General features: G+C 30.6%; 1 long non-coding RNA gene across 2 annotated transcripts; it reads left to right on the top strand.

Moving 5' to 3' along the window:
• The first annotated feature begins 153 nt into the window (after positions 1 to 153).
• LOC134696492 (uncharacterized) lies at positions 154 to 16,150 on the top strand. 2 transcript variants are annotated; one of them, XR_010102958.1, is made up of 5 exons: positions 154 to 272; positions 5,153 to 5,208; positions 6,623 to 6,686; positions 11,938 to 12,061; positions 16,014 to 16,150. It is a non-coding gene; the product is annotated as an uncharacterized LOC134696492 (long non-coding RNA). The 2 variants fall into 2 exon arrangements; XR_010102959.1 differs by having other exon boundaries at positions 5,153 to 5,371.

Here is a 16,150-nt window from a genome sequence, read left to right as displayed (position 1 = left end):
TTCCATGCATCCAGGGTTTACTGCTAGATGAGGTATATAATATGCAAGGTTCCTGATACAGTCACCGTAACTATCACCGTGGTCTGTGCGCATGCGCCAGAAACGCCCACTGAATTTCCTACTTTCATTTTTGAAAAATCTTCTATTTGGAGATAGATTTGTACGCATCTATTTACATTTTATCTGCGAAAGCAAATACACTTGCTCAGTTGCTGAAGTGGCTCTCTTTCTCGTCCTTAAGAGCACACATAACTTCTAAAACCATGTGAAAGGTATGAAAAATAATGCATTGTAACAACGAAAACATACATCATCTTTAAATGCAAAATAACATTTTAAAGGAAAGGAGGCTTCACCCCCACCCCCCTTTTTCCTTTTCCAACTACAAAATGTGATCTGGTTCAAAAGAGCCGGACAATTAATACTTTTCATGTGTATGTGTCAGGTCAGCATTCATACGAGGTGGCCGAAATGATTTCTTGGGGAGTCCAGAAAGTTTTAAAAAGATTGTTATGGATTGTGCATGTATGAGGGGGATAGGACCTTTATCGGGACACCAGAATTGGGTGTTTTTAGCTTCAGGATTTTGGGATTGACTATTTAGGTATCCAGGAATTCTATTTTTTAATTTCTGGATGTAGGGATTTAAATTTATTCAAATAAGGGATCTCGGGATTTCATGTTTTTAAGCCCAGGATTTTGGGATCATGACCCCTCCTACCCCCCGTCATGTATATGTATGAGGGTGATACTTGTAATCCCCTGGGAATCTTGGTACCCCTGTCTTCACTAATAACCGTTAAAAAAAATTGCCAAATGACAATAGACAATATAGACAATAGACAATATTTTTATTATGACATTTATAACAGTAATTTTTTATCCTTGACAATAAAAAAGTACACATTCCTTTAGGCCATATTAAAATCAATTGTTTTTGACACAGTCAAGAGTGGATAAATATAGTATTGCACAAGATTTGGAGGTGAAATATATTTCTTTGTCTTTTCATGTCGTCACAATGGGAATTTCAGATGAAAGCATGAAAATTTTACGTCATAATCAAATATTGACCAATGAACAACTACAATGTAAGATCAAACTAACCACACCTAGATTAAATGAAAATAATCAACAGGTCGGGAATGAGAAATATCGAGTTAAAAAATATTTATAATAAAAACAATATTTATAATAAAAAAATATTTATTTTTTATCACCAATGTAAACATACATGATATATGTTACCATTGTATATATCTATCACCATTGCAAACATCTATCACCACTGTATATATCTATCATCCTACTGTTTTCATATCTCTCACCAATCTATATATCTATCACCTCACTTTATTTATCACTACACTATATATCACCAATATATTAAAATCTCCACACTAAATATATCTATCACCACACTATATATTTATCACCACTCTATAAATCTATCAATCCACTGTATATATTTATCACCATTCTGCATTAATCACCACTTTATACAACACTGTATATATCTATCACCACCCTATCTATTTATCACCATTCTGTATCAATCTCCACTTTGTACAACACTCCCGTATATATCTATCACCACACTATATGTTTATCACCACTCTATAAATCTATTAACACACTGTATATATCTAAAACCACTGTATATATTTATCACCATTCTGTATTTATCACCACTTTGTACAATACTGTATATATATCTAACACCAAAGGTGTTTAATTCAGATCTTTCTATATATATTTTCCATTATTTATCACAATATATATCTATCACCATCTACAATATCTATCACTTTATCTCTCTATCACCATACTTTATATATATACCACTTCAGATATAGATATCCACTAACTATATATCTATGTCTTTACTATACATCTATCACCTCACTTAATCTATCACTACACTTTTGTATCATCAACATATTTATCCATCACCACTTTATATTAATATCACCACACTGAATATATATACATGTATGTATTACCACTTTTTAAATCTATTACTGCTTTATAATTCAATCAACACACTGTATATAACTAAAAGCATTATATATAACTATCACTGTTCTGTATAAATACCAATTTGTACAATACTGTATATATTATCACCAAAAGATGTTTATATTTGTATCTCTCTGAATACCTTTTACACCATACTATAGTCATTAACTGCCTCCCTTTATATGTCTATGGCCTCACTGTTTATATTTATCGCCTCACTAGATTTCTTTTAGGTAGCTTCACATTTCTATCCCCACACTTCATATATCCATCACCTAACATTATACACCAATCAGTGAATCACCTCACATTTTTCTCTTTCACCACACTATATATATATACATCACCACTCTTTATAAAGCTGTCACCACACTTTATATCCAACACCTCACCTTATTTATCTATCACATCACAGTTTTACCTGTCATCTCTCTTTATATTTATATTAACATATTGAATATATTTATCACCTCTCTTTATATATATATTATATGTTATTCAGGTCTCAGACAGGGTATATACTGTGACATTCCCGGCTTAGAGTTTATATCCCCTGAGCCGAAGGCGAAGGGGATATAGGCCCTAAGCTGGGAATGTCACAGTATATACCCTTTCTGAGACCTGAATTACACATATATTACGGATTACCTCTGACTTAATGTTATTTTACAATGCTGGTATTTGTTGACAACACATAGTATAAGTTGAAAAAACCTGATGTGTTTGGCATACATGAAGGATTTTCTAATTTGCTGTGAACATAATTTTATCTTGTATGTAATAATTTATATCAACACTTTAAAACTAAATTTAAGTATTACAAGTGTAAATTGCGTGATTTTGTATCAAAAATGTATTATTGACTGAAGCACTTCATTATTTTCCCTCTGTGAGCCTCTGACAGTCTGATAGCTTTTGACTACGTCACATAGTAACCGGTGTTATGATGACGTTTTTGAGTTTCCAATTGGGGATAAAAACGTTGTATATACCCCGGCAGTTTCCTGAATATTTACTGACATCTCTGAGTTGTTATCCAATCACAAACCTTGACGCATTTGTAATCCGTAATAGATATATATATATATATCGCCACACTAATAATATATTACTTCTCTATACTTCTATCAATACATTTTTTATATTTATCACCATTCTGTATAAAATCATGACTTTATACAATGTTATACATATTTACCATAAAAGATGTTTATATTTTTATTTATTACCACTCTATGTATATATCTATGACCTCACTGTATATATAGACTATCAACTCTCTAATTATATATCACCATATTAATAAATATATATCACCTCAATAGCAATCTATATCACCACACTTTATGTATCTATCACCACATGTTATATCTATCACCACACTATATACATCTATCACCACATTATCACCACACTATATACATCTATCACAACACCTAACTTTATACATCTTTCACTTAACTGATCATATATCACCACACTTTATGTATCTATCACTACACTATACATCTATCATCTAACTGATCATGTGTCACCACACTTTATGTATCTATAACCACACTATATACATCTATCAACCTACTAATCATATGTTACAACACTTTATATATCTATCACCACACTTTATATATCTATCACCTCACTATATACATCTATCACCTAACTGATCATATGTCACCACACTTTATGTATCTATCACCACACTTTAAATATCTATCACCTAACTCATCATATGTCACAAAACTTTATGTATCTATCACCACACTTTATGTATCTATCACCACACTATATACATCTATAACCTAACTGATCATATGTCACAACACTTAATGTTTCTATCACCACACTTTATGTATCTATCACCACACTTTATGTATCCATCACCACACTTTATGTATCTTACACCTATCTGATCATATGTCACAACACTTGATATATCTATCATCACACTTTATATTTCTATCACCACACTTTTTATATCTTTCACCTCACTATATACATTTATCACCGTAGTGGTCTTATGTCACCACACCTCATATATCTACACCTCACCTTATTTATCTATCACATCACACTTTTACCTATCATCTCTTTTTATATTTATATCAACATATTGAATATATCTATCACCTCTCTTTATATATATATATATATATATACAACCTGCTAAACATCAACCCAACAATGTTAGATCGTAAATTTGCTTTCGCAAATTTTTTGTTCTTCCCTTGCCGGGATTCAAACCCATGCTACTGAGATATCGTGACACCAAATGGCCTGCACTGCAGCCGTCCCGCTAGACCACACGACCACCTGGGCTTCACAAAAATAAAGCTTTTGGTGGCCGTGTGTTACCTTTCCTTGTCAGTTTTAATCTAGCGGCGTACTACAGTACATGATTATATATGTATATCGCCACACTAACAATCTATTACTTCTTTATACTTCTATCAATACATTTTTTTATATTTATCACCATTCTGTTTAAAATCAGTACTTTATACAATGTTATACATATTTACCATAGAAGATATTTATATTTTTATTTATTACAACTGTATGTTTATATCTATGACCTCACTGTATATATAGACTATCAACTCTCTAAATATATATCACCATATTGATAAATATAAATCACCTCAATAGAAATCTATACCACCTTACTATATATCATCTCTGTACTAAATTTATCTATCACCACACTATGTATCTATCATTACACTTTTTATTCTATCACCAAACTGAATACATCTACGTTGTTCAAATCTATCACCACATGTTACATTTCTATCACCACACTTTCTTTATCCATCACCACACTCCCAATAGCTATCATTACTATATGTATTTCTATCACCACATAATGTATATCTATTTTCACACTATTCACACTATGCAATTATCACCACAATCTAAAAAATAAATTTGTCTTTCCTTGTACTATATAGATCTATTACATATTTTTTTTTATATATTAAAGATTCGTATATCCATATGTTAAAAAGTAAAAAAACAGCTTTAATATATGTTAACAAGTAAGAATGGGCTTTATATAACAGTTTGTTGATATGGTAGAATGTCTTTTGATTTACTGAATTTGTAATGATATTTTTTATATGAATTTTTCCAGATTGCTATTCTACAGTGGACCTTGATAAATTCTGATGGAAAGGAAGTAATACAAAGGTACACATCAAGAAGAAAACTGCTTCTCATTTTGATTATTCATATTAATCATGCACAACTTGCCAGAATATTCATCATATTTGGAAGAAGAAGAAGCTATGTCATGAAAAAACTGCTTCAAATACATTTGGTGTATCTAGAGGAAAGAAATGGATTGATTCAGGTTTTTTTTATTAGCTACCAACTATCCTGATTATATTGGATATCCCCACACTATATATATCAACAACCACGCTGTATATATATAACAACACTAATAGTACATATAACAACACTTAACATGTATATCATTCAACACACAATTGATACTTGTCACCCCTCTGTATATATCCATCACCACTTTGTTAATATGTCTACCACTACATTGGTTAAACTAATCACCACACTGTTTATATTTGTCACCACACAGTATATATTTATACCTCCACTTTGCTTATATATCATAAGTTATATATAATCGCTATTCTGTATATTCTTCACCGCACTACATTCAAAAATTACAATATATATATATATATATATAACAAGTCAAAAACATGATCCATGTACATGATCCATCGCCCTGTAAGATTGATCGTTGACTATTTATTCAGTCATTTTATATATATATATATATATATATATATATAACTCGTCTAAACATCAACCCCACAATGTTATATCTGTAAATTTGCTATATATATATATATATATATATATATGTCCTCACATATTTTTTGTGTTATTTAAATTTGCTGTTTTTAGAATTTTAGAATTTTAGAAATTATTATAAATTAAGGAATGTATCTCCCTCATGCAAAGCTCTGATTCCTTTCACGGATTTGGCTTTACTTTTTGGACCTTTTGGATTATAGCTCTTCATCATTTATATAAGCTTTGGATTTCAAATATTTTGGCCACGTGCATCACTGAAGAGACATGTATTGTCGAAATGCGCATCTGGTGCAAGAAAATTGGTACCGTAAATTGTATTATCACCACTCTATATCTATGTATCACCACTTTATCATATTTATATTTATAAATGACCACACTTTATATCTTTCACCACTTCATCTTGTTATATATAATTAAACCCTTAAAAGTAAACAAAACAGTAATGAAGTAATTATTTATAAATATTTTGGTTAACCTTCATCAGTATGATCATGATGTAAAATGAATCACATCAATCTTCTTTGATTAGATTATAACAATTTTGAAATTTATACAATAAAACAGTTAATACCGTATAACTAAGTTGTAAAACTTGTACAATACTAAAATTTATATAGCTTCTTAATATTTTAAATTTTAAAACGGTATAGAAATTACAACAAATTCTGCTTTTCCATTGATATATGTTTGTATAAACTTGTAAACCTATAATGACTTCATGTAGGAATTATTATTTATATTTTGATTTTTCTTACAGAGATACAATACACGATTTTAAAAGGACAAAGATGTAATGGGTGAAAATGGAAGAAAAGAAAAAGGTATATTTAATTTCAAATAAAATAACAAGTATAATTTAATGATTTATAACAAAGAAGCACTCAGCAATTCTGTTTATAGTGATGGTGAAGGGTTTGTTAGAAAATAATTATTAGGAAAACTGATACAGCATATCACACAATATTTATATCAATGACTTTTCTACATTCTTGTAATCATGCACATGTATTATGTAAATAAAAATAGGAATATGGTATAATAAATGTTGGTCAAACATCCTTATTGAATACATGTATATATCCTTTAGTAACAAATTTATAAAGTGATTATTTTAACACACGAAATTTCATTTTTATCATACCACACACTGCATATATATTGCTACAGTCTCTATATCTATTACCATACTCTCAATATCTATCGCTTCAGTCTGTTACCATTTTCGGCCTTTTAAACTTTTTTGGATTCGAGCGTCACTGATGAGTCTTTTGTAGATGTAACATGTGTCTGGCATGTATACAAAATTTAGTCCTGGTATCTATGATGAATGTATTTGTATATTACCACATTATAAACACCTATCACCTTACTATCAGCTAATGGTATATATCAATAACCACACTCTATAATTATCATCATACTGTCTTTATCTACCCCTACAGTCTCTATGTGTATCACTACATTATATATACCTATCACCTCACATATCAAACACCACTCCCTATATCTATACCTATACTCTCTATAGCTATCCCAACAGTCTCTTTGTATATCACCACATAATATACACCTATCACCTAAGTTTAAATACCTATCACCTCAATTAATGTATCAATCATCACACTCTATATATATACTTATCTATACCTATACTATCTATATCTATCCCAAAAGTCTCTATGTATATCTCCTTATTGCCTCACCTATCAACTTATTTAAGATACCTTTAACCTCACATTATATATCAATCACCACACTCTATAACAATCACCATTCTCTCTATATATATCCCCACAGTATCTATATATACCACCACATTATATACACCTATTACTTACTTTAAATACCCATCATCTTGCCTTATGTATCAATCACCTCACACAATATATTTATAATCTCACTGTTTATATGTAAACCTCTATTGATATATCTTTGACGTGACTATATATGTAACTCAACAAATAATACATCTAACACATTTCTTTATATATCTGTAACCTTACTTGATACATTTATAACCTTACTTGATACATTTATAACCTTACTTGATACATTTATCACCTTGCTTGATACATTTATCACCTCACTTTATATATTTAGCACTTCACTATAGCTATATATATAAATGTCCTAACTCTCTCTCTCTCTCTATATATGTATATATATATATCTCACCTCATTTTATATATCTATCCAATAACTTTATGTATTTATCACCCAACTTTATGCATTTATCACTTTATACATCTGTCACCACACTGTATATCTGTCAACACACTTTGTATTTCTATCAAACACTTTATATATCTATCACCACACCTTATATATCTATCATCACACTTTATATATCTATCACCACACTGTATATCTGTCAACACACTTTATATATCTATCACCACACTGTATATCTATCATCACACTTTATATATCTATCACCACACCTTATATATCTATCATCACACTTTATATATCTATCACCTCACTATAGCTATATACATCTATCATCTAACTGATCATATGTCACCACAATTTATGTATCTATCACTTCATGTTATGTATCTATCACCACACTATATACATCTATCATCACCTTTTATAAATCTATCACCACACTTTATATATCTATAACCACAATTTATATATCTATCACCAATCTTTATATATCTATCACCTAACTTTATACATCTTTCATTTAACTGATCATATATCACCACACTTTATGTATCTATCACCTCACTATACATCTATCACCTAACTGATCATGTGTCACCACACTTTATGTATCTATAACCACACTTTATACATCTATCACCTTACTAATCATATGTCACCACACTTTATATATCTATCACCTCGCTATATACATCTATCACCTAACTAATCATATGTCACCACACTTTATATATCTATCACCACACTTTATATATCTATCACCACACTTTATGTATCTATCACCACACTTTATATATCTATCAACTCATTATATACATCTATTACCTGCCTAATCATATGTCACAAAACTTTATGTATCTATCACCACACTTTATATATCTATCACCACACTTTATGTATCTATCACCACACTTAATATATATATCACCTCACTATAAACATCTATCACCTAACTAATCATATGTCACCACACTTTATATATCTATCACCACACTTTATGTATCTATCACCAAACTTTATATATCTATCAACTCATTATATACATCTATTACCTAACTAATCATATGTCACAAAACTTTATGTATCTATCACCACACTTTATATATTTATCAGCACACTTTATGTATCTATCACCACACTTTATATATCTATCACCTCACTATATACATCTATCACCTAACTAATCATGTGCACCACACTTTATGTATCTATACCACACTTTATATATCTATCACTTATCTGATCATATGGCACAGTACTATATACATCTATCACCACACTTTACATATATATCACCAGACTTTATATATCTATCACCAGACTTTATACATCTATCACCAGACTTTATATATCAATCACTAGACTTAATATATCTATCACCACACTGTATATATCTATCACCACACTTTATACATCTTTCATTTCACCACACTTTATGTATCTATCACCTCACTATACATCTATCACCTAACTGATCATGTGTCACCACACTTTATGTATCTATAACCACACTTTATATATCTATCACCACACTTTATACATCTTTCATTTAACTGATCATATATCACCACACTTTATACATCTATCACCACACTTTATACTTCTTTCACCTAACTGATCATGTGTCACCACACTTTATGTATCTATAACTACACTTTATACTTCTATCACCCTACTAATAATATGTCACCACACTTTATACATCTATCAGCACACTTTATGTATCTGTCACCTCACTATATACATCTATCACCTAACTCATCATATGTTACAACACTTTATATATCTATTACCACACTTTATATATCTATTACCACACTTTATTCATCTATCAGCATACTTTATATATCTATCACCTCACTATATACATCTATCACCTAACCCATCATATGTTACAACACTTTATATATCTATCACCACACTTTATATATCTATCACCTCACTTTATACTTCTATCACCTAACTAATCATATGTTACCACACTTTATATATCTATTATCACACTTTATACTTCTGTCACCTAACTGATCATATGTCACCACACTTTGTGTATCTATTACAACCCTTTATACATCTATTACCACACTTTATATATCTATCACCACACTTTATATGTCTATCAACTCATTATATACATCTATTACCTAACTGGTCATATGTCACCACACTTTATGTTTCTTTCACCACACTTTATGTATCTATCACCACACTTTATATATTTAACACGTATCTGATCATATGTCCAACACTATGTATATCATAACAGTTTCCATGTATATCTCCGCATTATACAGAAGCTACCCCCTTACTTTATATATCTATCATCACACTTTATATATATATATCAACACACTTAATATATCTTTCACCTCACTATACATCTATCACCTAACTGGTCATATGTCACCACACCTCATATATCTTTCACCTCACTATATGCATCTATCACCTAACTGATGATAGGTCACAACACTTTATGTATCCATCACCACACTTAATATATCTGTCACCACACCGAACATCTGGTACCATGCTTTGTTTATCTCTTCAATTTATACATTGATCACCTTACTTTACTTTACTTCACTATACATATGTATCACCTCACTTTTTAAATCTAAGACACAACTATATTTTAAAACCAACCTTTATATATATATATATATTACCTCACTTTATATATCAATGTCCTCATTTTATTGATGTATCACCTCATTGCTAATATCTTATTGGCATGACTGTCAATATATTTCTTCTTTCTCACTTTTTATATGTAGTCCCTCCTCATATGAATCTGTCACCTCTCTGAAAATATCTTGATGACATCATTGTAAATGTTCTTTCCACCAGACACTTATCTATAACCTAACTATTTATATCTATTACCTCACTATTTATCTATAACCAAACTATTAATTTCTCTAATCTTACTATATATCTATTACCTCACTTGTTACATTTTTCATCTCACTTTATATATTGATCACTTCACTATAAGCTATGACCTCACTATATATATGTACATACATATCAATCACATCACTTTATTCATCTATCACCTCACTTTAAACATGTATCACTGCACTTTATGTATCTATCACCTCACTCTATATATCTATCACCTCAATTTGTATATCTATCTCCTCATTTTATGTAAGTTAGACTTCATTTCATATATCTATCACCTTATTTAATATATCTATCACCACACTGTACATATATTACTACATTTTATATCTCTATCACCTAACTTTATACATATATCCCCACACTGTGTATCTGTCACCACAATTTTTATATCTCTCACCTTAATTTATATATCTATCTCCTCATTTTATATATATATGACCTCCCTGAAAATATCTTATTGACCTCACTGTTGACTTTTTTTCATCACATTTTATATATATTTTTTTATATATGTATCCCCTGCACATATGTATCTATTAACTCACTACACTGTTTAAATCAATCAAAACACCATTGATATATGTCACCACACAGTATGTATATATATATATATATTATCCTTTTGTTTATATATCACACTGTATATATCATACTACTGTTCTGTGTATCCTTCACCTTATGTATATACACATAACCCAACTATAACTAAGTCCACACTTATCACCAATCTATATCTATGTATCACCATCTTATCATATTTATAGTAACACAATGATTACATCTATCATCTTTCTTTTTCTGTTTTATACTAGACGATATACTATTGTTGTATCTTCTATAAGTGAGAGAATTGGACTGGTCAATGTATAATTTACAGTGGAAGATTATATGCAGATATGCAATGTCAACTGAGATATGTTTGTATAAGATTGTACACTTATCATGTAGCAATTATAAAATTGATTATTTATATTTGTGTTCTTCTGACAGAAATACCAAACAAGATTTTCCAGGGATTTACAGGTCATTGGTGAAAATTGAAGAAAAGATAAATGAAATAACAAAAATAGTTAAATGATTTACAACCAAGCAGCACTCAGCAATAGTGATGATGGTAAAGTATTTTTTTATAGAAAATGAAACTCAATAACAGATAAATAGTGTGGTGGTTGATAATTTACTCCATTGCTGCAGTCGCTGTATTCATCACCACACTCTCCATATCTATCTCAACAGTCTCAATAGCTATCCTCATACTATGATTGTCTATCACTACAATCTTCATAACTATGCCAACAGTAATTATGTATATCATAACAGTTTCCATGTATTTCTACGCATTATACAGAAGCTACCCCCTTACTTTATTTATCAATCACCTCACTTAAGATATCAATCACCACACTCTCTATATATATCCTCATACTCTCTATATACACCCCAAATGTCTCTCTGTATATATCCACATATTAAACACCTATCACCTTACTTTATTTATCAATCACCTCACTTTATGTATAAATCACCACACTCTCTATATTTATCCACATACTCTCTATATCCACCACAAATGTCTCTCTGTATATATCCACATATTAAACACCTATCACCTTACTTTATTTATCAATCACCTCACTTTATGTATAAATCACCACACTCTCTATATTTATCCACATACTCTCTATATCCACCACAAATGTCTCTCTGTATATATCCACATATTAAACACCTATCACCTTACTTTATTTATCAATCACCTCACTTTATGTATAAATCACCACACTCTCTATATCTATCCACATACTCTCTATATCCACCACAAATGTCTCTCTGTATATATCCACATATTAAACACCTATCACCTTACTTTATTTATCAATCACCTCACTTTATGTATAAATCACCACACTCTCTATATCTATCCACATACTCTCTATATCCACCACAAATGTCTCTCTGTATATATCCACATATTAAACACCTATCACCTTACTTTATTTATCAATCACCTCACTTAATATATAAATCACCACACTCTCTATATCTATTCACATACTCTCTATATCCACCACAAATGTCTCTCTGTATATATCCACATATTAAACACCTATCACCTTACTTTATTTATCAATCACCTCACTTTATGTATAAATCACCACACTCTCTATATTTATCCACATACTCTCTATATCTACCACAAATCTCTCTCTGTATATATCCACATAAAACACCTATCACCTTACTTTATTTATCAATCACCTCACTGTATGTATAAATCACCCCACTCTCTATATCTATCCACATACTCTCTTTATCCACCACAAATGTCTCTCTGTATATATCCACATATTAAACACCTATCACCTTACTTTATTTATCAATCACCTCACTTAATATATAAATCACCACACTCTCTATATCTATCCACATACTCTCTATATCCACCACAAATGTCTCTCTGTATATATCCACATATTAAACACCTATCACCTTACTTTATTTATCAATCACCTCACTTAATGTATAAATCACCACACTCTCTATATTTATCCACATACTCTCTATATCCACCACAACTGTCTCTCTGTATCTATCCACATATTAAACACCTATCACATTACTTTATTTATCAATCACCTCACTTTATGTATAAATCACCACACTCTCTATATCTATCCACATACTCTCTATATCCACCACAAATGTCTCTCTGTATATATCCACATATTAAACACCTTTCACCTTACTTTATTTATCAATCACCTCATTTTATAAATCAATCACCTCACTTTATAAATCAATCACCACACACACTCTCTATATCTATCCCCCACTCTCTATATCTGCCCCAAAAGTTTGTATATTTCCACAAAATAAACACCTATCACCTTACTTTATTTATCAATCACCTCACTTTATATATCAATCACCACACTCTGTAATCTATCCCCATAATCTCTATATCTACCCCTTAAGTCTGTCTGTATATCTCCACATATTAACCACCTATCACCTCACCTTATTTATCAATCACCTCACTTTATATATCAATCACCTCACTTTATATATCAATCACCTCACTTTATATATCAATCACCTCACTTTATATATCAATCACCACACTCTTTATAATTATCCCCATACTCTCTATATCCACCCTGAATGTCTTTTTGTATATCTCCACTTAATAAAAACCTATCACCTTACTTAATTTATCAATCACCTCACTTTATATCTCAATCACCACACTCTCTATAATTATCCCCATCATCTCTGTGTCTATCACCACATTCTCTATGTCACTCACCACAGACTCTTTATCTATGCCCATACTCTAGATATCTTTTCCCCACAGTCTCTATGTGTATGACCACATTATAAACACCTACCACCTTACCTTATTTATCCATCACCTCACTTTATATATCAATCACCACACAATATCTATATCTATCCTTATACTCTCCATTTCTATCCCAACAGTCTCTATGTTTATGACCACATTATAAAGACCTATCACCTTACTTTACATACTTTCACCTACCATAAATTATCAATGACCACACACTCTCTATATCTACCCCAAAAGTCTCTATGTATATCTCCACATTTTAAACACCTATCACCTTACTTCATTATTCAATCACCATACTTTATATATCAATCACCACACCCTCTCTATATATATCCCCATACTGTCGATATCTACCTCAAACTTCTCTCTGTATATCTGGACATAATAAACACATATCACCTTACTTTATTTATCAATCACCTCACTTCATATATCAATCACCACACACTCTCTATATCTATCCCCATACTCTCAACATCTCTCCCCACAGTCTCCATGTTTATGACAACATCATAAACACATATTACCTTACTTTTTTTTATCAATCACCTCACTTTATATATCAATCACCACACACATTCTATATCTATGCCCATGCTTTCCATATCTATCAACACAGTACCTTTATTTATGTCCACATTATAAACACATATCACCTTACTTTACATACTTTCACCTCACATGAATTATCAATGACAACACACTCTCTATATCTATCCCAATTAACCCTATATCTACCCCAAAATTCTCTATGTACATCTCCATACAATATACCCTATCACCTTACTAAAAATACCAATCACCTCACCTTGTAAATCAATCACTTCATTTTATATGTTTCACCTCACTCAAAATATCTATCACCTTACTCTTTAGATTTTCACCTCAATTTATATATTATGTCTATCACACCACTGGGTATATCTCTCAAAGCCCTATTTATACCAATTTGAAAGTGGATTAGCATGAAACAATCCTGGTTGAAATGACATAATTTAAAAGAAATGTTTTTAAAGAATAACTGCTTCAACATATTATGCAATATTATATTTAAATATCATGTTAGGTGTCTTTTCAATAAAAGCAGCAAATATGGTATACTAACTGTCTGTCAATGATTCTAACATTCATGATGAGTAAACCTAATAAATATATTGTTTCGGTGTTATTGTACATTGTCGACATAATTCATCTGCTGGCACACACATAATGTATATACCACCACATATTATGTATCAACTGCCACACATAATATATAATTTTGACCACTTATAATATATCTACTGCCACACATAATCAATAACCACACTGTATAAATCTGTCCTCACAGTCTGTATATCTATCACCACACCATGTTCGTCTATCACCACACTATTGTCTCTCACCACTCTATGTTTATCTATTACCACACTATGTTTGTCTATCACAACACTTTTTCTTTTAATCATCACAGTTGTAAATCAAAGGAAAGTAATTACCCAAGAAAAAAATGATTTGAACTTTTCATTTAAATGATTGGTCTCACACGTGAATTGAATTTCTGCATTATAAGTTTTACATTTTGATACTATCTTGGGATTCTGCCATTGCAATGGTGAAACATCCTATTTGTACTTAGATATAAAGTAAATAACAACTGTTTGAAGCTTTTAAATTTTGTATTGTTTTGGAATAATCATTTGGTCAACTGAACCATATTGTTATTTTTTAGGTTAAACAAGATTTAGTGCCTACCACACAGTTAAGAAAGCATGAGAGACAAGAATGTCTACAGAACAGAGGAGACTATTTTTACTGCACTTAGATTTGTGTTTTAGTTATATTCAATTAGTATTAAAGAGCTATGTA

Source organism: Mytilus trossulus, chromosome 14, assembly GCF_036588685.1.
Source record: "Mytilus trossulus isolate FHL-02 chromosome 14, PNRI_Mtr1.1.1.hap1, whole genome shotgun sequence".
Lineage (NCBI taxonomy): Eukaryota > Metazoa > Mollusca > Bivalvia > Mytilida > Mytilidae > Mytilus > Mytilus trossulus.
Note: the sequence above shows the minus strand (reverse complement) of the source record. Positions and strands in the feature narration are given on the sequence as shown.